General features: G+C 32.9%; 2 pseudogenes; both read right to left on the reverse strand.

Moving 5' to 3' along the window:
* Window positions 1–24,898, reverse strand: part of LOC144252475 (activating signal cointegrator 1 complex subunit 3-like) — a 43,181-nt pseudogene extending 18,283 nt beyond the window's left edge.
* LOC144252423 (coiled-coil domain-containing protein 71L-like) lies at window positions 9,540–10,249 on the reverse strand (annotated as a pseudogene).
* Window positions 24,899–25,870: the final 972 nt, after the last annotated feature.

Raw genomic sequence — 25,870 nt, forward strand, 5'->3', positions numbered from 1 at the left:
TTTGATAATTATTACAAAGTTTAAAAAAGAAGATATAAAAAATCAGTTAAGAGGACACCTTGATCTGACCTTTATAGTATGGTTGCAAAATGAAAAATATGGTAAATTTTCTTCTAAAAAATATACTTAAAATAAAAATTAACTTAGTTGGGCATGATGGCACAGGCCTGTAATTCCAGCAGCTCAGAGGCTGAGACAGAAAGATCCCAAGTTGAAAGACAGCCTCAGCAATTTAGTGATATCCTATCTCTCAAAATAATAATAATAAAAAGACTGGGGATGTGCTTCAGTGGTTAAGTGCCCTTTGGGTTCAATCCTGGGTACCTTGTCCCTAAAGGAAAAAAAAAACAAAATAAAAAGATGACTTTAAGAAGTTATCTTTTCCCCACCCATTGCTCTATTCTATTACAACGATAGCTGAGAGCTAACTTCATACTCTCTATGTCTGATTATGATTGTTTAAATTTTCTGTAGCTCTGGAAATCCAGGAAGGAGGAAGACATCGCATGATAAGGCATGCAATGTTAATCAAACATATTTTTTTTAAATAAAAGATTAAAATTAAACATTGTACAATGTCAAATGCACAGTTATTGACAATGTTAAATTAAGATGATCTATTACAGTGATTTTACCTAGATGGTATGTTTATACTACATCAGCTAATTATATAAATACGTTGATATGTATTTGGTTGCTTAAGAAAAAAAATTATTAAATTGGCATTAACATATAATGCTAATGTATGTGGAATTAAGTATTTTAATGAAAGAAAGAAACCTAGCAATGATATTGGAAGCATATATTTTAAGTTAAAACATCATCACGTCCACATATTTTGAACTTATGAGATTCTAGATATCACATAAACACATTTGATGAAATAAGACCAGAAAGACCCTCTGCAATAAGTAGATTACTAGATTATACAGTCTCAATATCATTCTATTTTGATAAAATTTTTTGGTTTTGCTATGCCAAGATATCAAAGAGAAATTGAGATGTAGTATAAAAATTATCTCAATGAATAATATGAATAAGGTGTACATTTGACAAAATGAAAGATTATAAAGTCATATTTAGGTTTCCTTTCACTTCTGAAAGGACTGTCAAATAGCATGCTATTTAAAGTAGTCAGAATAACATTTTTATTCTGAAAAGTCAAGCAGTTTGTCTGAAATATACATGGGAAAGAAAATTTGACTCCTAATTTATGTCTGTAAAGTAAATTAAGGACCTCTGAAAATCAATACTCATCAATTATGAATTCTCAAGAAATGAAATTGGTATACTAGTTTCAAGATGTTTTTGAAATAGATTTCAGGGGTACTTGAAAGTATCACTGCAAAGATTTATTCATGAAATTTTGCTTTTTTAATAAATCAAAATAGAAAGGCATTTGTTCATTTTATGAAAACCTAGAGTTTATACATTACAACAATAAAAAATCCTGCTGAATGCTCTTACTATATATCCCTTTTAATAATTTGTTATATATATATATATATATACAAACATTCCAAAATCTAAAAAAAAAATGTGAAATTTGAAACACTTCGGGTTTTAAACATTTTGGATAAAAGATAACCTGTACTAGAATTAAGTTTATGTGAATTGGACTAAATGTAAGAAAAAAGAGATATCTCAAAACTTTCACAGAGAATACAGATTAAATGATAAATGACAATTGCAATGAAAAAGGAAGGCTATATGGAGAAATAATGATTATATGTACAGATGAAAGTCCAGTAACACAGAAATAGTAACTCTCCTCATTACTATGATTATCAGAATTGACTAAGCCTACTTTAATGCTTTTGGAACTTAAATAAACAAAAATTAAAGGTCCACAATTTGACTATCTACATATACATATTTGATTTTGAAAATTTTGAACATACAGTTTAGAAACAATTTTGTCAAGTAAGTTGGACTTTGATTCAGAATAAAACAACTTTATACTTCTCAACATTAATTAAAATAACAATTTTGGGAAGTCAATAATTCACATCAACACATTAATGTTCAATTTGTTACCTGTATGGGGCTGATGCCTGTCTGGTAGAATCAGATGTTCGAAGTTGATAATACAAACAGCCTCTGCTCCTAACCATCTATCAGAAACTGCTCGGATATAGTATTGGGAAGGCAAAATTTCAAAAATAGGGATTGCAAATACCAGTAGTTGAGCTTCTTTACTAATGACCTAATGTGAAATAAAGTCTAAAATAAATAAAGTTCTTAGTAGTCAATTCTTAATAGTATCTATACCAGATGTAATAAAAATAAACTATGTTGTATTTCTAAATAGCTCAGATATTCAGGTACTACAGTAACTTGTAGGTGATTTCCTTCTGAGGATTATTTGACATAACAGAAGGTAAAAATTTATACTAACTTTATATTATTTATATATATGTTATCATTATGACATGTTACCAGTTTGATTCATTATCAGAATTTCCCAAACATGATTCATGCAATTATTTCATGATTTCTATAAGTTCAAGTACCATATTATTATTTACTTAATATTTTTCTTTAAATCTGATCAGTATCTTAAGTGGAATATCTGAAATCTCTTAAAATATATAGGTTACATGGTTATCAAGAAGATAAATGCATGAAAACAAAATATTGCTATAAAATACTATTGCTATCTAGTCAAGATTTTCAATCAGAAGCTTGCTTTCTCTTTGATAAAAAGAGAAATTACAAATAAAACATGAGTTAAAGATATAGCAACAATTGAGTCTTTACAGATAATTTTACAAGGAATGATCTTTTCAATAAGCAATTTATTATTTTGCAGGAAATTATTTTTACCCCCCTTATTTTATATATTCCACGCCTCTAGAAGCCATGCCTTAAACCATGGTAAAGATTATAAATGAATTTCTTGAACGAGGATCAGACTGAATAATCAATATTGTCACACTGAATCTCTGTGTTCCTTTGAAACAAAACAGGAAAACAGAACATAACAAAACTTTCATGGCACTGTGAAATCAGAGAGATAGTAAAAAACAAAAATTGTTTATATATTTTTTTTATGATAGCTAAATAATAAGGTTATATTCACCTGTTTTTTAAGAGCTAGAAAATACTCTGGATGATAAATATGATCATTTGTAGGATCTTCCACCCAAATCTACCAGGATTCTCCTACTGTCCCATGGACCTAGAAGAAAAATTATCCTAGTACTATGAAAATCATAACTCAAGTAACAGTAATGTTTACATATCAGCACCTATTAGTCTAACAACTTTTTTGATATATAATTTTTAAAACAAAGTTCACTCATTTAAAGTATACAGTTCAATGGTTTTAACATATTTACAAAGTTGTACAACTATGAACATAATCTAATTTTAGAACATTTTTATCACCTCCATGAGAGTACTTATATTCATTAGAAGTATGGACATGGCTATTCTAAACACTTTGTTAAATGGAATGATATAACATATGGTCTTCTGTGACTGGTTTTTTAAACTTACCATACTATTTTTGTAGTTCATCCATGTTTTAAACTGCATCAGTACTTTGCTTCTTTTATTGTCAAATAATATTCTACTGGACACATATATCATATTTTGTTTATATAAGCCAATCTCTCTTTTTTCCTTATATGGTCCAATACTGTTCAGTATTCACTTCTTCCTCAGTGAAAAGGAGATCACTCATGAAAAGGAGATTACATCCCAATCATTTCTCCTCCAAATCTCCTTGCACTATCTCACATGAGTTTTTGGGGGACACCACATTTAAACCATAACACATGGGATAATTTTGATTCACATAAAGCCAATCAGCTCATGGCATTCTCCTGACAATATCTATAGTAAAGGAGAAGTCCATACAAACACTTGGCATAATTAGACTGGGGGGGGCATGTATTTGTGGGAAGAGGGCTTACAGTTTATGTTGTGGGCTGAGGAAGTGGGTATGTGTTCCCCTTACTCCATTAACAGTGAAAGAGAAGCAGGAAAACATTTGGGAACAGTGTGAGCAGAGCAAAGAAGTGGAAAGATCTTGGGCCTTGAACAATACTATTAACCTCAAGACTGGACCCTCCTTAGGGCCCATCTGATCTGTGGACCTTTTATTGTACAAAAGGATATATTACCTTACGTAAATCAGACTGAGGCAAGTTAGGTTTTACATTCTTGAAGCTAACAGCATTATAAGAGAGTTAATTATAAAAACAATCAAGTACTTTCTCCTATTAATTAATAAAACTAAATTAGGATGTATTATGAATAGCAATAGTAGAAAATCATGTGCAAAAATAATGAAACTTCCATTCCTTTAAAAACAATCAAAAATTTCAAATATGAGCTTATACTTTAATATAATTTTATATTTTATATAAAATTTCATATTTATAAAAATATTAACTGTAATTTGGTGTTATCAACTAGTGCTCATATACTGTGAGAAAAATAGGAATTAGGAATACTTTAGGAATTAAAGGTCTGAATGCTTTAATGACAATGTGGAATTAAATTAAAACATAGATGGGTGATTTTAGAACACACTGCTGAACAAAATTCATTTACATTAAAGATGTACAAATGTTAACTAATATAGGAAGTATCCAAATATATTTAACTAGAATTTTATAAGACTACTTGATGTAAGCATTGTTATATACAGTTTCTGATTTACTTGCCTTCCCCAGTTAGTTTTTTGAAACTGAAGACTGAGTCCTATTTGCCTTTTGTATGTACAATTTCTAACACAGTAACTAGTCAAAAGATATATCTGAAAAACTATTGATAGAATAAGAGGATACAAAGTAGGTTTTTACATGTATGTTTACCAGTATGTTGGTAAACACATATAAGATATTGAAGATCATCTAAGTATTAAAGCAGGAAAAGGAGGAATAAAAGTAGAAATAGAAACATGATAAGAATCAAGAAAGGACATTCTAGGGAAGAGCTCTGTATAAAATGCTATCTAATCAGAGAAGAAAAATAACTGAAAAATCTGCTGGTTATGGCAACTTGTCAATCAGATATTAGAGATCCTTGAGGAAGTGGTCTCAGCAGAAAAGAAACTGGTGACAAGAAAGAAAATATAGAATACCATCTATACAAGTCTAATGTTTAAGAAAAGGAGAGAACAGTATTTTGAGAGACATCATGATTTAAAAATGAATTTTTGGTAAGCAAAAATGAGAGTCAATAGAGAGGGCAAAAATAAATGGCAAAATTCTCATTGATTTGAAACCACTAAAATAGTGTCCAGTGATGCAATGTTAAGTTCTCTAGGCTCTCTGAGGAAAGATGTAGGGAGGTGTAGTAAAATCTGAGGTACAGACATTTTAGTTTAATATAGATATAGATATTTTCCACTTCTACCTGATCATTCCATATGAAATCAGGGTAGATGCGGACAGTCCGTGTGATAGGCTGAATGGATGCTTCCATCATAACAGAAGGAATCTGATGAACACATTGTTTGACCTTTCGTCCAATATTCACGATGCAAAATGTGACCTGAAAGAAAAATATCACATAGAAGTAATGTGTCCAGACAGTAAAAAAGAAATATAATCTGACTTGTAAGTGGGATTTCATAGTAGGTGATTTTATTGCTTTTTTTATGATTTGCTATGTAGAATAGATGACATTTTTGACCTGGCATTGTTGAGAGCCACAGCCCAGTCAGAATGATGCCTGGCATTTGCCAGAGGGAATGTTTGAAAGGTGATGCCAGAGAACCATTGAGATGATGATTTGAGTTAAGCAATACATAATTGCTGTGGATTGATTGAGTTGTATATTTGACCTTTACTGTTGGGCAATAGGGTGGCTCTTGCTGCCTTGGGCAGCAATTCATAGCTCTGGAAATCAGTATCAAGGTTCCTTTAGGTATTAATAGGGTTCTGAGCCTCGATATTGTGCTTAAACTACTATAAAAGGAACTACTTCTTTTTGAGTTAGTTTAGAACACATACAGAAATATTTAACATTTTATGTACATAGCCACTGGTTTATTCACGGTCTACTTTAGAACTCTAAAATCATGAGAAATGCTTCAGGAATTAAATACAACTTAGTTGAATTAAATACAACTCATCCACCCAGGCCCACTTCTAGAAAACATAAAATAATCAGGTTCTGGAATGCAGACATGTATGGGAATACCAAGGGTAGAGGCTGTTAAAAAACAAATGTGACTTACTTATCTGAGCAATTAGGTGGAAATAGATCATATTTTAAAGCATCAAGTGTGCAGTATGTGTACAGTCAACTTACTTTGTTAATAGTCTGTCTTTCTGCCCTTTTTCCTACTCTATCTTAGAATACAAATGTAATGACTATCTCAGCCTCTCTAAACATCTTTGGAATTATTTTTTCTTTTTTTTTATTCTCTAAAATTTATTTACAGTTAATAAGTTAAAAAGCAAAGTACAACCAAATTGTAAATCTTAATCATATGCACATTAAACTGTCCAGGGAAACACTTCAGTTCCACTACAAACAATTGCTTTCTAATGCAATTAAGACATAACAGTTTATCAAAAAATATTTCAACACACCAATAAAGCAAATGTTAGGTATATATAATCATTAAAAATTATCAATTTAAAGAGTGCTATGGCAACCCAACCCTTAAAACAACCAAAAAAACCTTTTGATTTCAAAATTGCTGGTTGTTAGGAAGGAATGTAAAAAATACCAAAAAAGATTATTTGTTGTGCCAGTCACATTTAGGCACCCAAAAGTCAAAAATCAAACAGATATATATCAAGGTGATAAAATTCCTCCTAGCTTCCTCCTCTACTTGTGTCATATGAGATATAAATGAAGGCAAGAGAACAAACAAATGGGACTTCTTTAAAAAAAACTATACACAAGCTAAGCTACAGACTCACTTCTGAAACAATTAATGGATGCCACCATAAAGGCCACTATGCCAAGTTTCTTTTCACACTCTGCCCAAAGGTAATCATAAAATAATTTCACTTTCCTATTAACATACTAGTCAACTATATCAGATGTTTCTCCACATTTTAGAAGTTGCAACATAGGTTTTGCTAAAGAAAACTTGGCAAAAATATTTCTTACATCTTACTTCACAAACTAGAAACGGCATTATTTAATAGTCCACATGAACCATATTGACTTCAAGATGGGCAATCAGATTCAAACTGAAATCAGATAACCCAAATAAGCCAAAAAAGCATTTACACACATTCAAGTGCACTAAAGTAACAAGGCATAAGAGGAAAAAATGTCAAGAATATCAGTTAAAACAAATGCAAGGTGTCACTGGTTATGTTTCAGTTGTGTGCTGAGAAAAGTTATTCTCAGCTAATTTCAAAATCCTCAGGAAAACTATCTAGATAAGCTACATGTTGAAATTACATTCTCATATGGCCATTGGATTTACTTTAAAATGATTATAAAACTATATACAATAGTGAAATGGTACAATACATTTTTTTTCAGGTGCTAGTTAGGTATAAAAGTTAACAATATATTTTTGGAAAGAAAACTCCTATGTGTATGAAATACAATTGGCAATGGAAGCTAATAACCAAAAAATGTCTCAGCTTCCTATCACATAACTATAATTTAACACTCTCCATCTTCTAAGTAATTATTCACTTTTTTATTTACCCATATTACAGTGTTTGTAAGGATGCATCATCATTGAGTAGTGAATAAAAGACTATGAGGCTTACTGGGAAACTGTCATAAAGTTATATATATATTTATATATATAAAATTTTTTTTTTCAAAACAAGAACACTGAAATGAAAGTCACAACATTTCTACTATGGACTATTAAACTTAAAATAATTATTTCAGAAATCTATGCCATTTGAATTCTAGGAAAACAGGAGTAAAAATCACAACTCTCATTATTCTCCTAATAAGCTGCCAAACAGAGATAAATCTTTGTATTGAGGGTTTCACATGCCAAGTTCCAGCCCAGTATGGATAGTTCCATGGCAGAATACTTGAATTTGAAATAATTGTGGTACAAAAACACTACTTGACCCTTTAGGTATTGCAGTAAAAGCTGGCTGTGGCATCACTGTCTAATAACCAGTAAGTCTTGCTGCCACCATTGACCAAAGGCACTTGGATAATAAAGAATTCCACACTAGGCCATATGGTATACACACTATTACAAAAGTGTAAAATAAGGGTCAGTACTCTGGGTGGCTTGCCTGTTTGATTTATGTGGCCTTCAGCTATCAAACAAAGACTGCAAACGTAACTATGAATGGAAAAAAAGAAAATTCACAGGACAAAAAAGTCAACTAATTGTCATAATGTTTACAAATGTGATGAATACTAGTCTTGGCATTTCTTGTTATCCAACAATAAAAACAAAGGGATCTATTTTGCCCAAAGTAACTTCAACCAGTTACTTGATACCAAGAAATGCCCCCACCCTTCTCTATAGATCCTGTTGAGGTTTCTAATGGGTATTCTGTTTGTCACTTTATTCACAACGTTTACACACATTCATCTCTCCTATGTGACTTCAATATTAAAAATTATTATCTTCTCATTAACATTCTTGGATTTTTATGTTTGACCAGGACATGTTGCCAGATTATCTCCAATTGAATTCCAGTCATTCCTGCAACACCACCAGTTCTTCACGATTCTTTTTCCCCCCAATCACAAGCCATGTGGTTTCAATGCACTTCAATTTTTATTCAATTAAAAAAGAATTCAACAAGTCAACTTTTCATAAACAAAACTTTGTTTGAGTATGCTACCATTTGCTTTAGGAGCTCAGTAAATATAAACATTAAACTTCAATATAAAATCTTTTAGAAACACCTTTAAAACGTTAAGCAATTGGACTTTACATCTCTTTTGTTTGTAATCACTGAGCCCATGAAAATCAAAGCCATATAAATTCTTGCATTACTAACAGTCAAGCTAGAACCTCTCAAAAAAAAATCCTTGGTCAAAGCTTTGAAATTCAGTAAAAATTCAGAAACAAGTGGGATTCAGAATACCCTGAGCACAAACTAGTGCAACACCACAAAACATGTTTGATCTTCCATCCAGAAAGAGGGGTGGCAGTCAAAAAGAAAAATGGAGGCGGGGGTTAAAGAGCAAGCAAATTCTGGCTTTTATTACACAAGCACGAAAACAAATTCCTTTGGAAAAGAATGACTTCTTCGGAGGACTGCCAGACCAGTGAGGTAGAGTCCGAAAGGGAGAAAACCAATCTGCCCCTATAGTCCTGGAGACTTGTCAATCTGGGGTTCCGAAGCAAAGGGACCTCCCCTGTTAGTCCTGCAGGCTCCTCCTTCGCAGACGCGGTGCGGGGAGGCGGCAGAGGGTACACCTGTCCCGGAGTTCCAGACGCGGGGACGCATCCCGGGGCTTGGGGCAGGGAGGCCATCCCGGGACTTCCTCGCGCACGTAACGTGCACTAGGGGACAGTCCTGGTGGAGTCTGTAAACACTCGACTGACACTTGTTCATTTCTCCAAGCAGAAACTCCATCTTGGGCGGGGGACCTGCAGGAGGCGCCCTCGGGGCGGCGTCTCAAGCCCGGGGCACCGGGAAGCGGCGGAGCCTCACCACGGGTTCCAGGTCCACTAGCAGGACTTGGCGCGCCTTGCAGTCGCGCTGCCGCCAGGCTGCGCTCGCCCCACACGTCGCCGCCGAAACGGATGGTGGGGAAGGTGGTCAGCGTCGGGGTGGCTGCCCTCCAGATCTCCTCCAGGGTGCGGCCCCCGAAGCAGGGCTCCGGCGCTGAGAGCTTCTCCAGGCAGGACTCCTCAGGGGCCGCCGGCGGCGGCAGCAGCGGTGGCGGTGACGGTGGAGGCGACGGGGGCAGCCGGGGCCGCCTCCTGCCCGCAGCGGCCGCCCGGGCTCCGCGGCGCCTCCTCCTGGCGGCCGCGCGGGGCTGGCCGGCGCGTCAGGCCGGGGGCGGTAGGGGGCTCCGGGGGGTCAGGCACCAGGGCTCGGCAGGAGGCGAAGCCATAGACTTCCTTGCTGAGCAGGATGTGAGGGGAGAACTGGTGCTTGAGGCTGCAGAGGAAGCTCGAGAGCTCCGCATCCGAGCTCATGAACTCCGTGCTGCGGGACATGAACAGCTTGAAGGTATCGCCCAGCGCCTTGGTGCTGTCGACCGAGTACACCACCTTCTCCTCCCGCGCCTCCAGCCGGGCCCCTCCTCCCGCTCTAAAGCCGCGGCCCCTGGCGGCCACGGCCGGGGGCCGGCGCCAGAGCCTCTTCACGCTGCGCTGCATCGGAGGCCACTCGAGGCCGCCCTCGCTCGCCTGGTCTCGCTGTCGCCGCCGAGCCCGCCCGAGTCTGGCTTGGCTCAGCTGTGGTGGCCGCTGCTGGTGTCTCCAGCCTGGCGCCTCTCTCGCTACTTTTCTAGCCTCCCCCCCCCCCCTTTTTTTTTTTTTTTGGTACCAGGGCTTGAACTCGGGGCACTTGACCTCTGACCTACATACCCAACCCTATTTTGTAATTTTATTTAGATACAGGGTCTCAGTAAGTTGCTCAGTGCCTTGCTTTTGCTGAGGCTGGCTTGGAACCCGCAGTCCTCCTGTCTCAGCCTCCCCAGCCTTGGTATTCCTGGGGTGTGCCAGGTAGCTCAGTTTCCTCTTTAGAATTCTGGCCAGCAGTAACCCTCCTCCTTGCTTGTCTTCAGAATGACTCTTTTCATGTGTAATGTCTATCCTCTGCAGAAGTCAATACTGTCTAATCAAGGCATTATACATTTATTTCATAAATGCTAGGATTTGTGAAAATGTATGTTTAGGAATAACTTTTCAATATTACACAAAAAGCTGGACACTGAGTACTATGTATGTACTGATGACAACTGGGTTTAAAGGCATCTATGTGTGATTAAGCTTGTTTAAACTCTGGAGAATGTAGAGCTTATTGTTCACTTAAACTTTTACTGTAATACTGCTGATATACATACGATATCTTTGAAATTAGTTCCATATTAAGAAACAAAATGAGAATAAATATCACTGAGTGATTCTTATCATTTATGGGTAGGATCTACATTTAAAATACTTAAAAATTTGCTAATATAAACTATTTTAATTGCTAATTTTTTTGGAGCGGGTAGTGGTGGTTGAACCCAGGGCCAGCAGCTAAGCCACTAAGCAATATCCCTAGCCCATTTATTTTCTTTTTTTTTTTTTTAATTTTGAGACAGGGTCTTGCTAAGTTGCTGAAGCTGACCTGGAACTTTTGATCCTCCTATCTCAGCCTCCAGAACTTCTGGGATTATAAGCATGTGTGCCCACATCCAGCCTTAATTGCTAATTCTGCTAAATAACTTCATAAAATTTGGAGTGATTTTTGCTCTTTTGCATAAATAAAGAGATGTCATATGTAGGTTCAAAATTTATATTGAGTAATATGCATTCATGAATATGTCAAAATTAACAATGTAAACTATAATGTACTAAAAACAAATAAAAAAGAAGAGAGAAAATAAATTTATGTTAAATAATATGAAAATTCACAATACTTTTATATCTGGTAAAATACTTTATTTTCACAGAAAAATTCATTTAAGCACTTTTTCCCCCTTCTTACCTATTTCATCTTTCCTCATATCTTTCAGCTTATCTACAGTAAGATTTTTTTCTTCTAATCTTGTTAGAATGTGTGGTGGTAACACTGCGAGGCTGAGAAAGGATGATTTCATGTTGAAAGCCATTCTCAGCAATTTAGCTAGGCCCTGAGCAATTTAGTAAGACCCTATTTCAAAATAAAAAAAAAATAGAAAGGGTTAGAGATGTGGTTCAGTGATTTAGGGCCCGTAGTTTCAATCCCTAGTACTAAAATAAATAATTAAAAGAAAAAAGTAAAAAAGGACTGAGGATATATTTCAGTCATAGAGAGCCTCTCAGTTCAATCTGTAGTATTACGAAAAACAAAACAAAACAAAGAAAAGAAAAGAAATGAAAGACAAAGAAGACAAAAAATAACTTACTTTATTTCACATGATGGTTTAAATATATGAAGAATTTTTTTTTTACCATAGCAGTTTTTAAAAGTTATAAATTAAATGAGCTGTAGATTTAGGGAACAATTTTCTTTCAGTACTCAATATTTAAAATCAGAGACCTATCATACTGGAATACATATATTAGGCCTTATATAAGATAGATTTGTTACTAAGCCAAACAAACCACTTACTTTCACCCCCAGTCCTGATTTACAAGCACAGGTTACATAAAAGATGTACAAATCAATATCTTTAATTCTAAGGAGAAACTGTAGTTCATAGAATTTCTCAAAGTAATGTATTCACAGAACAATAGAATTAATTCCTTGGTCTCTAGAGATAAACAAAGAAGAGAAAATGGGGAGTAAGATTCTTACCTGTGCAACATTTGCAGAATCTGACATAAGGGAGAAACTATCCGGCTCTCCTCGGCTGATGGAAGTTTGAAGTAAGATGTTTATTTTCCTATAACTATTTTCTACACCTCCAGGAGCTGAGAGTTCACAAAAAAATTTTAATAGAGCATCTAACTCCTCTATTTCTTCTTCTCTGACCTAGAAGAGTCAATATTTTTATAGTAATATTTGGTCTGATTTATTTAAAAACACATTGCATGTTTTTAAGGTTGCCTTTTAGTAAAATGTAATATTTTACTCTTGTACAGCTAAAACCCAGTAATTTTCCCATAGGTAAATTATATAATATGAAATTATGTTGAGGCAGGTACAATTATATTTTATTGTTCATCACCAATATTAAAGTTGCCATTGACACATAAAAATTTGATATGACACAAAAATTAAGTCATCTGACCTCACCATCCTTCAATTGATGAGGTTTCATTTTTTATTTGACCAGAGTAAAACCTCTGCCCAGACTGATTAGGGAAAACTTGATCATCTTCAAATGCATTCCTTATAGTCATATATTTTTATATGGTATAATGCATTCATAGCTTAAAGTTGTGAAGTACTATTTCAAAGTATTAAAGTTTTCACTGTTAATAACATTAAATTATAAAATGAGTAATACACAACCTATTTAAATTTCTTGACTTGGGATACAAAGCAAAGCATGATGTTAGGTATGCTGTGATATTATTATCTAGAACACTGAGTTTTCTTGTACAATAGAAAACACTGCTGATACTCCAAATATGCCATATGGCTTTTTTATATTGTATCAGGAATAACAATTAATTTCAAACTTTCATAAATAAATAAATGTACATACCTGAATGAAACTTCAAGTAATCTTACCTTGATCTGATCAAATTATTCGGCTTTGGAGACTATCTCAAATATGTCACCTTCTGTTTTGTGAGCATCGAAGAGTTCATTAAAGGTCTACCAAAGTAAGTGTCACATTTAATTAAAATAGAAGATCAAAAGATATTATCAAATTTATGAAAGATTAAAAACACTCCTAAACATAGTTAAGAAAGCCATTAGAACCAAAAAAAAAGATCAGTAAAATCATCTAATGAAATCTATACTAAATGTCTAAAAATGTTCAACATAACATTCTGGTCTTGACCTCAGTATAGGCATATGGAAATCTGCATCACTTACTAATTATAAGCTCACATACATCATATAAAATTCAGAGGGAAATAACTAGACAACATGCAATTCAAAGAGTCTCAAAATATGAATAACGAGAATACACAGAAAAATCAGTTAAAGGCCATACAGAAAAGACAAAGGTACTACACGGCTAGAGTTGCTGAAAAAGAACTGCAAAAAAGAAAGTGTTAGGGTGTAGTTTGGCAGCAGTCCACTAGCAAGAGGACAAATGAGAAAGGCTGTCTCATGGAGACAATGAGATGAGAGTAGGTGATATAAGGAGGAAGGACTAGGTCTGGGATTGAGGAACCACCAAATCACAGCTCTGAGATAATATATAAAGAGGTCTTGCAGAAATCTAGTGTCATAAAATAGGTTATTCTGAAAAAATGAGGAAAACCCAGTAAGCACATAAAGGTGTTTTTCTGAAACCTGTTTTATATATAAGCAAATATTAAATCTACAAACCTGAGATTTCATATAAACTGAGTTTTTCTTTTTGATGATTTCTATTCTCCTATTTTAAAAACAACTTTATGTACAAAAGGCAAAAATGAATTTAAGAAAAAACTCAAAACACTATCTATTGAAAAAAGTATAAAAATTCAACTTAACCTATTTCAATCTCTTCATATTTAAGTATTCTCCCAACAGGTTATCATTGTATTGACATGTACTGATATATGTACATGAAAACACATAAAGAAATGTATATGCTTTTTAAAAGTAAAAATATTAAAGTATCACATCATCTTAAACAGGACGTTGTTAAAAAGCAACAAATCCTCTTATAATTGTATGGTCAAAATTGGCCTTAAAAGTTCCTTAAATTAACCATCTAGTACAAACAGGCTGAGTTGGTAATTTTAGTAGTTTCTTAAACTCTTCTTTAGTGTTTCTTACTAATATGCAATTTACTTTTCAACTTTTTATTCAAGGAAATAATTAAGCTATCAAGTCCATCTTAAAATCATTCTGGCACACACTCTGTAAGACTCACCAATAGGCTTCAACTATTTCAGGTGTATGTAGTGTTTAGGATATGTTCATGAAACAGAATGGCAGAAGAGCACCATTGCTATCTAAAATCATTTTTTTCTTGTCATTACTAAAAGTATATTGCTGAATTCATATAAACTAAATGTATTTGCTCATAAGTTGCTTTTGTTATTTGGCATCATTAATATATTTTGAAGTCTAGAAAGTATTTGACTGTAAAAACAAACATTTTTGCATTTGTTCCTCTTAGAATATTACCTCAATGGTATTGTATTTAATATAATCGTGGCTGGCGGTTCAACCCAAATCCGTTGAGGAAAAATAATCAGTTCTCTCTTCAAAATGAATCATCTGAGCTTTGTCTAGTTTTCGTCCAACTTCAATGACTAACTGTTCTCGATGCTTTCTTAATGTTGGGTCAATCTACAGGAAAGAAATATAAACACTTGATGTTTTAATTAGACTTTTAAAAACTTAATTTTGAACTGGTACTTTGAAGCATAAAATTATATGTATCAATGGTGTAAAGTGATTTTTCAATACAAAAATAAATATATTTTTGTGCAATATTTAAAACAGATTAAATACAACTATCTTTCAAACATTTATCATTTATTTATAGTAAAAACTTGGTACTCATTGATCAGTCTAACATTTATCATTTATTTATGATAAAAACTTAGTACTCATTGATGAGTCTCTCCCCATCCCTCTCTCCAGCCCCTGGTAACTACCATTCTATTTTCAACCTCTGTAACATCAACTTTTTGAGATTCTACACATGAATGCGATCAGGTGGTACCTGTTCTTTTGTACTTAGCTTATTTCACTTAACATAACGACATCCAGTTCCATCCCTGTTACTGCAAAGACAATATATCAGTCTTTTTTATAGCTGAATAATGCACCATTTGTGTATAGGTATTAGATTTTTCTTTATCCATTCATAAGCTGATGAACACTTAGGCTGCTTCCATTTCTTTGCATGGATAGTGCTGCAATGAACACAGGAGTACAGATGTTCTTCAACATACTGATTTCATTTCCTTTGGGTATATACCCAGTATTGAAGCTGCTGATCAGAGATTTTTCAGTTATAAATTCTGAAGTACATTCTATACATTTAAGAAACGACTAGAAAATATTTTATTTGATTAAATAAAGAAAGCTTTAAAATTCATTAAAATTATCAATCTACATAGTCTTTTTGGATAATAAAACTATCAATCTGTACAGTCTCTTTAGATACCAATATTATTCTTCCATGGTCTTATAATCTTTAAGGTTATAGACACAGGGAATCGGGTATAAGGAAAAAAAATATCATCTTCTAATTCCCACACTTAAATAGGCACTTTAAATTACCAAATCATACTTCTATTTTATCAGTCATTTGGAGATATGATGGCAAAAATGCTTTCCCTGTCAAAGGTAAAATAAATGAATGGTTATCCCCTTAAAAATACAATTCTATTGTTTTAGTAATTTTCACAACTGTTGGTGGAAAAATCCATTTTTTCTATAATAATAATAGAAGCAAAGAATAAAATGAACTTGACAGTGAACTTTTATATAGTTTTAAAACTATTATAATTTTTTTCTAAGTATAAATTGATATTCAATACAAAATACTAACAAATATTCTTTTTGCTATGTATATACATGCACAACCATACTGTACAAGTGCACAACCATGCACATCTAAGTCTTGAAGATTAATCTCTTGTTATGAGCAATAATGTAAAATATGACCTTTAATGGGGTGTTGGAGAAGTAGTAAACCTCCTTAGAAATCTAATGAGTTAATACTTCCACCATTTGTTTTAACTTAGATCTTTATGGCAGCTTAAAAATGTTTTAAAAATCAGAAAAATTAGGCAAAAGGAAACCAACCGCAGATAAGTAACATAGCATCAAGAGTATTATCAGCAAATATTTGCTATAAGTGATACTATATATATCAGGTCCAAACTACTTGATTTCTTTTTGTCTATAAGGATTCTATAGATACAAATTTACAGAGCAACAAAATCAAAACATATAAGTTAAAAGAAAAAGTTAAGATATAGAACTGTAAATGCAGTAAAACTATGAATCCTGGGATGAAACAAAATTCCTCTTTCTTAAATACCAGAAAACCATGTTAAAGTTTTCATTATACAGCAAAAAAACTTTTGATATTAACCTAATACTTAAAAATCAATTGATGTGTTTATCTTATTCCATGGGATATTTAACCCATGAAAATACATGTACTTGTTTAATTTTAGTCCTTCAGAAAATTTTCATTGTACCTTTGACTATTCTCACAACGATCATATTTGTGATGAGAACATTTAGAGACACATTATTTAAAAAGTGCAAGGTCTGTTGGGATTGCTGGGTCACAGCAGCACAAATCACAATAGTCAAGTTATGTAACCAGTTCAGGTACCCATTAACATATGAACGAATGGAGAAAATATGGTATATGTAAAAAATGGAGTTTTATTCAGACATAAAGAAGAATGAAATTATGGCATTTGCTGGCAAATGGATGGAACTGGAGAACACCATGCTAAGTGAAATAAGCCAGACTCAAAAAGTCAAGGCCTTATGTTTTATCTCATGTGGAAGCAAGAGATAACTAAGGAACTAAAAAAATAGAGAAAGGGGGTGGGCAATGTCCCATGAAAATAGAACAGAGATCAGCGAAGTAGATAAAGGATACAGAGGGAAGGGAGAAGGGATGGAAAAGGGAGGAACTGAGTGAAGAAACTGACCAAATTATGCTATGCACATGTATGAATAACCCACAGTGATTCCCACCTTTATGTGTGTCTATAGAGTACCAGTTAAAAATTAATAAATATAAAAATGTATGAAATCACAGATTATAATGCAGTTATAAATTGCTTATAAAATAAGACATCCATTTGAAGATCAGCACATATTTTAACTGAGAAGCAGAAAAGTAGTGGAATTCTATGTAAAGAAGACCGAAGTATGAAAACCTAAGAATTTCAGATTACCAGCTTCAGAACTAGTTGCTACTACTATTCTTAATGTTTCCCCCCTAAGTCTTAAGTTTAAACTCTTCCATGGAAAAATCTACTGTACAAGAAAAGGAAAAATGAAAGAAAACCTCCAAAAGTTTGGCAATTGCTTTGATAACAAATGCACATTATATATATATATATTTACCAATACATGCACACATTCAATGCATATGTATGTGTATTTATCAATACAATATTTGTGTGTATATATATTGGTAAATAGAGAAAAACTATAATTTTGAGTTACACTCAACCTCTTTGATAATTTTGACTCAACAGAAGTAAATATCATATGAAGATGGTGAAATAATGTTTTTATTACATTACAACTGAATTTTATCTGTAATTAGGAAGCATTTACAGTATATAAAGCAGAGTTCTAAAGAAAAGACAAGATCTGTAAGCCACATGGACCACACAACTATAAAGCTCATAGGAAGACCTGCTATCACGTGTATGTAATTCTCTGTCTATGCACACACATTGAATCATGAAACTGACTTTAAACTTTAAACTGTTAAGACAATAATGCTTTAATGCTATCTTTAATTTCACTATAGGGCATAGAAGGGACATGACAGGAGGAGTAGATTGTATATAACAAGCCTATCAACATTATTAATGGGAAAAGAGATTTAAATAAAGGAAAATAATTACAAGAAACAAATTTAATTTTTTTAGTGTATTTTAAAAAATGATTAAGGATCTTTATTTTTCTTCTAGGTCCATAACTCTTTTCAGATGAGGCAACAGTAGCAAATATTTATCCTCACATCATGAAAGGATTACAGAACCAAAAAGAAGGCTTGAGGGTTTTTTTTTAATAAATGAGTTTGAGTTTTCTACCTGATAAGCTTTGTGACTGATGCCATACACTAATGGATTTGCTCTCATCCATACATAAAGGTAAGTGTAACTTATCCACTTCACTGCTTCTTCCACGTTTGTGACTGTTCCCAGAGCAATCTGCAAATCAAAAATACAACAGAAATTAAAGGAATGCATTAAAGTCAAACATAAACAATACAGCAAAGGCCATTCTGCCAAAAATTAAGTTTTCAAAATAGATCATTGTGCCACATTTGAAAGTAGGTAAGCACAATCATTGAAATGACTTCTCAGTTAATGAAAACAGCAGTCCTCTTTATTTCATTGAGAATAATACATTGGAAATGCTATCTTCCCAAACTGAACTTACTCAATGATGACATTTGATTGTTTTTCCCTGTAAGGATTTTAATTCTACATAGCATTAAGGACATTTTTGACATTTGTTAATTCTTTTTCATATTCTGTATCCATTTTGTTTTAGTTTCATTTTATATTTATAAAACTACTGAGTATGTTTAAATTTAGGTGTACCAGAATAAAAATAACAAAATATGTGGCTGGGGTTGTAGGAGAGCACTTGTCTAAGCACATTTGAGGCACTGGGCTTAACCCTCAGCACCACATAAAAAAATAAACAAAATGAATAAAGATTAAAAAATAAAACTCAACATTATTTAAAAAATAATTAAATAGTAATTCTGTCGATCTTTATCCTGATTCTGCGCACTGTCATCAATAAAACCATAGAAGGTACAATGGTAGTTTTTACCTTTAGAGATACTCATTTAGAGGACTGCCAGTATAAACATACAATATGTGTATAATGGAAAATGCAATTATTTCTGCACAAAACAAAGCAAATTTATTGGTATTTAGACATATTAATATTTATGCTTTCAAAATCATACAAGAATAGGGTGTTTTTTAAAATTGGTAAACTTTAAAACAAGCAATGGGAAAATATGATATTTAAACATTTGAACCAAAGTAATCATTGGATGATTGTTTAGATTATATTCAGAAAGGAAATATAATGTTTAATATAGCATTTGAAGTGATTTGTAATATATTAAATAAAACCAAAGGTTAATAATTTAGAACACAATAATAAATATAAGATCTGTGTAATAAAGAGAAAGACATGATTAGATAAGAATATTAATTCAGAATTATAATGAGATGTATTCTTAAAATAGTTCCTTAGGCAAGGGAAGTAATTCTGCTTTTACTTAAAGTATCCTTTTTACTTTAACAATTAACCAAAGTTGTGAAACTTGACAGCTATAAATTTGTTCCTGAACCCATTTTTTTTTACTCACAGGAGGGGGAAAAAAGGAAAACAAATGGTGCCATTTTTGTACTAATATTGAAGAAAATAAAAATCTTCATGTTTGATTTAGTCGCTGTATTATAATTTTTAATTCTATATAACTTTTATTGTGAAATAAAAATGTAGATGGACTGGGAGTGGTACAGTACATGATTAGTATGCAGAAGGTACTAGGTTCAATCCTGAGCACCAAACAAAACAAAATACAACAACAACAAAAAATTGTACATTTAGCTACTTTGAGTGAATTGAAGATGAGATACAGCAGCATATAATTTTCACTGTAATATTACATCATAGTATTTGTTATTTAAAAAGTGGGACAACCAAAAGTAAAAAAAAAAAAAAAAACATAAGAAGATTCTGCCTATTTGCTTCTAAATTTATACTAGTTTACTTAAAAATGACCAAGCCATCCATACTATAAGTAAATAAGTACATATCCTAAATGTAAACTGTAAAGCTTTTCAGAAAATGAAAAGCAGTAAGAATTAAAATTAAGCCAATAAGAGAGTTGTGTAGGATGTTTAAACAGTTTTTCCAGTCTGCTTAGGTAAATAAAACTAGTTTGATGATACAGATAAATAGCTGAGAGTCTCACCTATTTCTGATTTTATTATTTGCAAGTCAAAAATGTATTGTCATATAACCCATATATTCCTTTATAGTGACCTATATTCTCTTATTACTTTACGTTAGTACTTTAAAATAACAACCTATATTCATTCCGTTTTGACCTTATGATGCTCTTTTAAAATACTATACAAATCTCAAGAGACAAAAATTTTATAAAGGACAATTTAAAAATCAGACTTATCAAATAAACATCAATAATTACCTATTTCTATTAGTTATAAGATTAGAAGAAAAAGTAGGTATCAAAAATTAGATCATGTAATGGAAATCTTCTAAAAATTCATTAAAAGGGAAGAGATTATCCAGAAAAAAATAAATGTAATGGTACACCTTACTTTGAGACTAATCCTTGAATGCCACCTAGTGACAAAATTAAAAATTTTCTTGAAAATATTTGCTGTCGCCTAGTGGCTATCTGATACAGGAGCCTTTCATAAAACAAGTATTTTTTTCCATACTCTCGCTTTTTGAAATTTATTCATTTATCTCCATAATCATAACAAATCACTAAAAAGCCTGTATATAATTTAAGGTACAATGGATATGGTAACAAATAGTATGGTCCCTGACCTCACTTCTCTAGTCATGGAGGTGAGACATGTATAAGTAATTAAGATGACAAATAGAAGCCCAACATCCACAGAGTCTAGCACATACCAGATACTCAAAAATATAACATGTAAAAATGACATTAGTGTATAGTGTATTAAAATTAATTCTTCCTTAACAATAATAAAATCAACTCCAAATTTGGTAATTCAGAAATCAGACTCAAGTGTCACTTAATATTTATCTATTTAAACTTTAGTCTTTAAGGTTATCTTATTTATTTTTACTATATGTGTGTTTAAAAAACTACTTAAAACCATTCATATAGTTTCTATCAACTTTATATAGTTTTTAGAAACTAAATAAGCAAATATAATCATGAGTATAATTTTTAATTATATATATATATAAACTGCTTAAGTAGGGATACATATGAAGGGATCATCAGAAAATAGTGATACTATATTGCTTACCAACTTGGAACAGGCACTTATTGAATTTTCACAATGAGAGCATCTATATTTCATAAAAAAGAAAATTGGGCCTTTCTAAGTGAAGTGAGTAGAGTAATAGCTTCCTAGGGCAGAAGGCCTATGTTGAGGAGTAATGAGAATCAGAAGTGGGAAGGGTAGTCAGACTGTGGAGGTTTTAACTCAAGAGCCAGTATAGGTACAACATCCTGAAGAGACAAGAACTCTGTGTACACAAAGAATGTATATGTTAGGATATAGAATAATTAACAAAGTTATAAAGTATGGAATATAGGGATTAGAACAGAGAATACACTGAGAAACATGAATACATTTTAATTAGCCTGAAATACATATATCAGTGTTTCTCACAGTGCAAAATTAAGTGGCTCTTTATAGGAAAGGGATTTGTTACTTCTCAACTTTAGCATTATGAAGTCAGCCCCATTAGGCATCAATCAGCAAAGATGTCTCATAAAATGTTTGCATTAAATTATACTTCATAAAATATTTTCTCCAATTTTTCTAAACTCATGGTCAAAATTGATATTCATGAAATCAAATATATTAATAAAGGCAACATTACTATCCTAACATAATCTTTATGTTGATTAGTGATATTTTAGAGTCTTGCGAAGATTTTTTTTGCAGGCTAAGGACTTACAAATCTATTATCTTAAGAATGCAGCACAGATTTATGTTATAAACCAATTTCACACTTGATGTGTACAGATGACTAAGTTTAATTTCACATTCAACTATAATTTAAAGGAGTTTGTTTCATTAACAGGAAAATTTACTGTAACAGGGAGCTCTTCCAGTAAACCAAGATATGAGCAAGTTTAGCAATGGCTATACTTCATAATAATAACTAAAAATTTTCAATCTATATGTTTCAATATTTAAATGACCTTTAAATCACTAAATGGAATTGTGCTCAGAGTGTGTTGACATTTCTGAAAATGACATTTCTAGCAAGTACTTTAATTGATATGAGATGAACTTAAGGGCTATTTTTATACGCAGGGCTAGATCACACAGTTTAACTGGTGCTACTTTTTCGTCCCCAGGAAAGAGTTCCCTGAGGTAAAGAGCATTGTTTTACTTACTTTGTGTCTTCTGCATAATAACATCAACACATTGTGACTACCACTTACAAAAACTATCAAGAACCAATTCTAGGTGTGCTAAGATTTAGTATTCCTTGACATGCTCTTTAAGCTAAATTTTAGAAAAACAGGATTATTTTTTTTTTTACTGTAAATGTTAAGAGAAATTATGGCTACCATTTTGGAAAATGTTTAGTTAAGGTTTTAGAAGAAAAGAAGGGAGAATCTTAATGTAGGGTAATGTATTTTTTTTTAACTTATTACATTTTTAATAAGATTACAGAAGTCTTAAGCAACAATGAAAATATCTTGGTTAGAGCTAAATAGACCACAGTTTGAATGTTATTTCTAAAAATTATAACTTAGTGACCCTGGGCAGTTACACGTCTCTCTGAGTATAATATCTACTTAGCAGGTCTGACAGAATAAGAGAATGTACATGAAGCACCCAGCAGTTTCTAGCCTATGCTACTATTACCATCACTTTAGAGTAATAGATTTTTATCCCATTATAAACACTCTTGGCCCAGACCTAATTACTTACACCATGTCATCAGGGTAGGCAATGAGGACCAAAATTGAGCTATGATAATATTTTCTTTGGAGTCAAATTTTATTTTTTAATCTCTTTTTGTTGTCCTGTAATTTTGTTAAGGTAAACCAGTGCTCTTCATGCTTTTTTTTCTTACTTTCAAACTTATCTTCCAAAACTTATCTATCCTCTGAACTCAGACTAAGTTTACTATCATCATGAAAAAAGCCTTTTTTGATAGCCCCAGTTCAAACATATTTTCTCCTTCTACCAAGTACTTCTATGGAAGTTGTCATTTTCTTTCCATGTCTTTTTTTCTCCTTTTGGACTATATGCTTCTTAACAGAAGAACTACATAATGTAGAGTGTGTCTTTCATTCTCCATAAAGAGTCTTGTAAATAACCCGAATAGAATATCTATAGGCTGTTTAAGAAGTACGCCAGATAGACATACACACAATAAGTAATATTTGATTGTAAATATGATTGTGAATATTTCATTCATTTATTCAATATTTACATCTTAGCTAAATTACCTAAATTATTTGAGTTAACTTTAAAAAAAAAGGATACTGAGGTAGGAAAGTGTTGAATACTTGTGCAGTCATTAAAAATGTCATGAAAACATTGCACTTAATTTTGAACATTCATTTGAAAGTTTGATATATATACTCTAAATTGTAAAAATGTTTATTTTCTTTACCAGTTGAGATGTTACCTATGCTTTCCAGGTCCATTATTTAAATCCTATTATTAAAGTCTCCCCTCACACACTCCCACATGCCTACACACACACATTTGAAATAAAACATTATACTCTTGCTCAATTTAGGCAATCACATTTTACATAACAAAGATAATCAAATGACCTAATAAAGACAAGAAAGCTTCATAAACCTTAGAAAAACTTCATACAAATATTAATCATCAATTGAGCACTAAACATATCAGTTATTGCTATTTCTGTTTCCCTGATTTGTAAACTTTGGATTGTATTTCTGATCTATAGCAAAACCTCATAGATTGCAAGTGTGATCATTTAACAATGAGTTCCTGTCAGTATTGTTGTCTACATTTATACTGCTGTGAGTTAATCAACAATATTGCCCCCCACCACCCTAGCCTCTTTTGTCTTATGACTATATAGCATAATCTGTATACCTAAATACTACAAAGCAAAAACCAACTCAACCTTTATCGTTATTCTTAAAGCTGACAATTCTATCCCAACTTATGGCTGATCACATCTTACCTCTGCATTTAGGTTATCTGCAAGACTTTCCAGAAACTGACTCTCAATTGGGTTTTGTTCAGTGAGCAGAGTGAGGTAATGGCTGAGTTTATCATGTGTTGTTATAATGACTCCTTCCCCAAATTTGTCAAATTGTGGTTGTCCAGCTCGGCCAAATATCTGCATGACATCTAAAATTCCAAGGTCAATAAAGGAGCCTCTTTTTGCAGCATATATTTGTGTTCCCTAGATAAGGAAAAGTTAATAAAAATTTACATAAGTATACATAAATATAATCCTGAAGAGCTGAATACTGAAATTGGGCAAATACAGTAAGATCTCAAAAGTGTACTTTAACTAATCCCTTCATCATCTGTGATAGTTACATTTTTACAATATAAACTGAATTTTATTGGAGAAAATATTTTTTCTCTTATATAAATTAACATTCAAAGAAACAGCCAAATCACAATATTTTTTCTAAATAAATCAATCCATAGGTTTGTTTTAACACTCACACGAATCTGTATCAAAAGAAGGTAAGCTCCTACCTTAATAATAACAGTGTGAGCAGGGAGATTGAAACCCCAGGCTAATGTAGCTGTACAGACTCCAGGTAGTGTCATCAATCCCCATATATACTACCAGAAACAACAGCACAAACATCCCCATTTCTGGTTAAAACCTCCTATATTTCAAGTTTGCCAAACTAATGTTTCTTCTCTTTTTTTAAAGAGAGAGAGAGAGAGAGAGAGAGAGAGAGAGAGAGAGAGAGAGAGAATTATTTATTTATTTATTTACTTACTTACTTACTTATTTATTATTAGTCATACATGCTAGCAGAATGTATTTTGACATATAATACATTCATGGAATGTACATACATCAATCATTTTGTCTATTCTATTCTGCTGTCCTTCCTATCCTCATTACTCCTCCCCTCCTCTCACATCCTTTCTCTCTTTCCAATGTAATGTGACACACTTTTTTTTCTTTTTGTCATTACAACATCATATATGTATTGTATATAATAATGAGGTTCTCCTTCCATCTTCCATGCAACTCCCCTTTTCCCTTTTTCCCTCCCACCTCTCTTCCCTATTTAATGGTAGCCTTCTTCTCATGCTCTTCCTCCCTGTCCCATTTTGAGTCATCCGCCTTATATCAGAGAAGACATTTGGCATTTGTTTTTTAGGGATTGGCTAACTTCACTTAGCATAATCTGCTCTAATGCCATCCATTTGCCTGGAAATGCCATGATCTTGTTATTTTTTAGTGCCGAGTAATATTCCATTATGTATAAATGCCCCATTTTTAATCCATTCATCTATTGAAGGGCATCTAGGTTGGTTCCACATTCTAGCTATTGTGAATTGTGCTGCTCTAAACATTGATGTGGCTGTGTCCCTGTAGTATGCTCTTTTAAGGTCTTTTGGGTATAGTCCAAGAAGGGCAATAGCTGGGTCAAATGGTGGTTCCATTCCCAGCTTTCCAAGGAATCTCCATACTGCTTTCTAAATTAGCTGCACCAATTTGCAGTCCCACTAGCAATGTATGAGTGTACCTCCCCCCCCCCCGTGCATCCTCACCAGCACTTA

This window comes from Urocitellus parryii, unplaced genomic scaffold (genome assembly GCF_045843805.1).
Source record: "Urocitellus parryii isolate mUroPar1 unplaced genomic scaffold, mUroPar1.hap1 Scaffold_43, whole genome shotgun sequence".
NCBI lineage: Eukaryota > Metazoa > Chordata > Mammalia > Rodentia > Sciuridae > Urocitellus > Urocitellus parryii.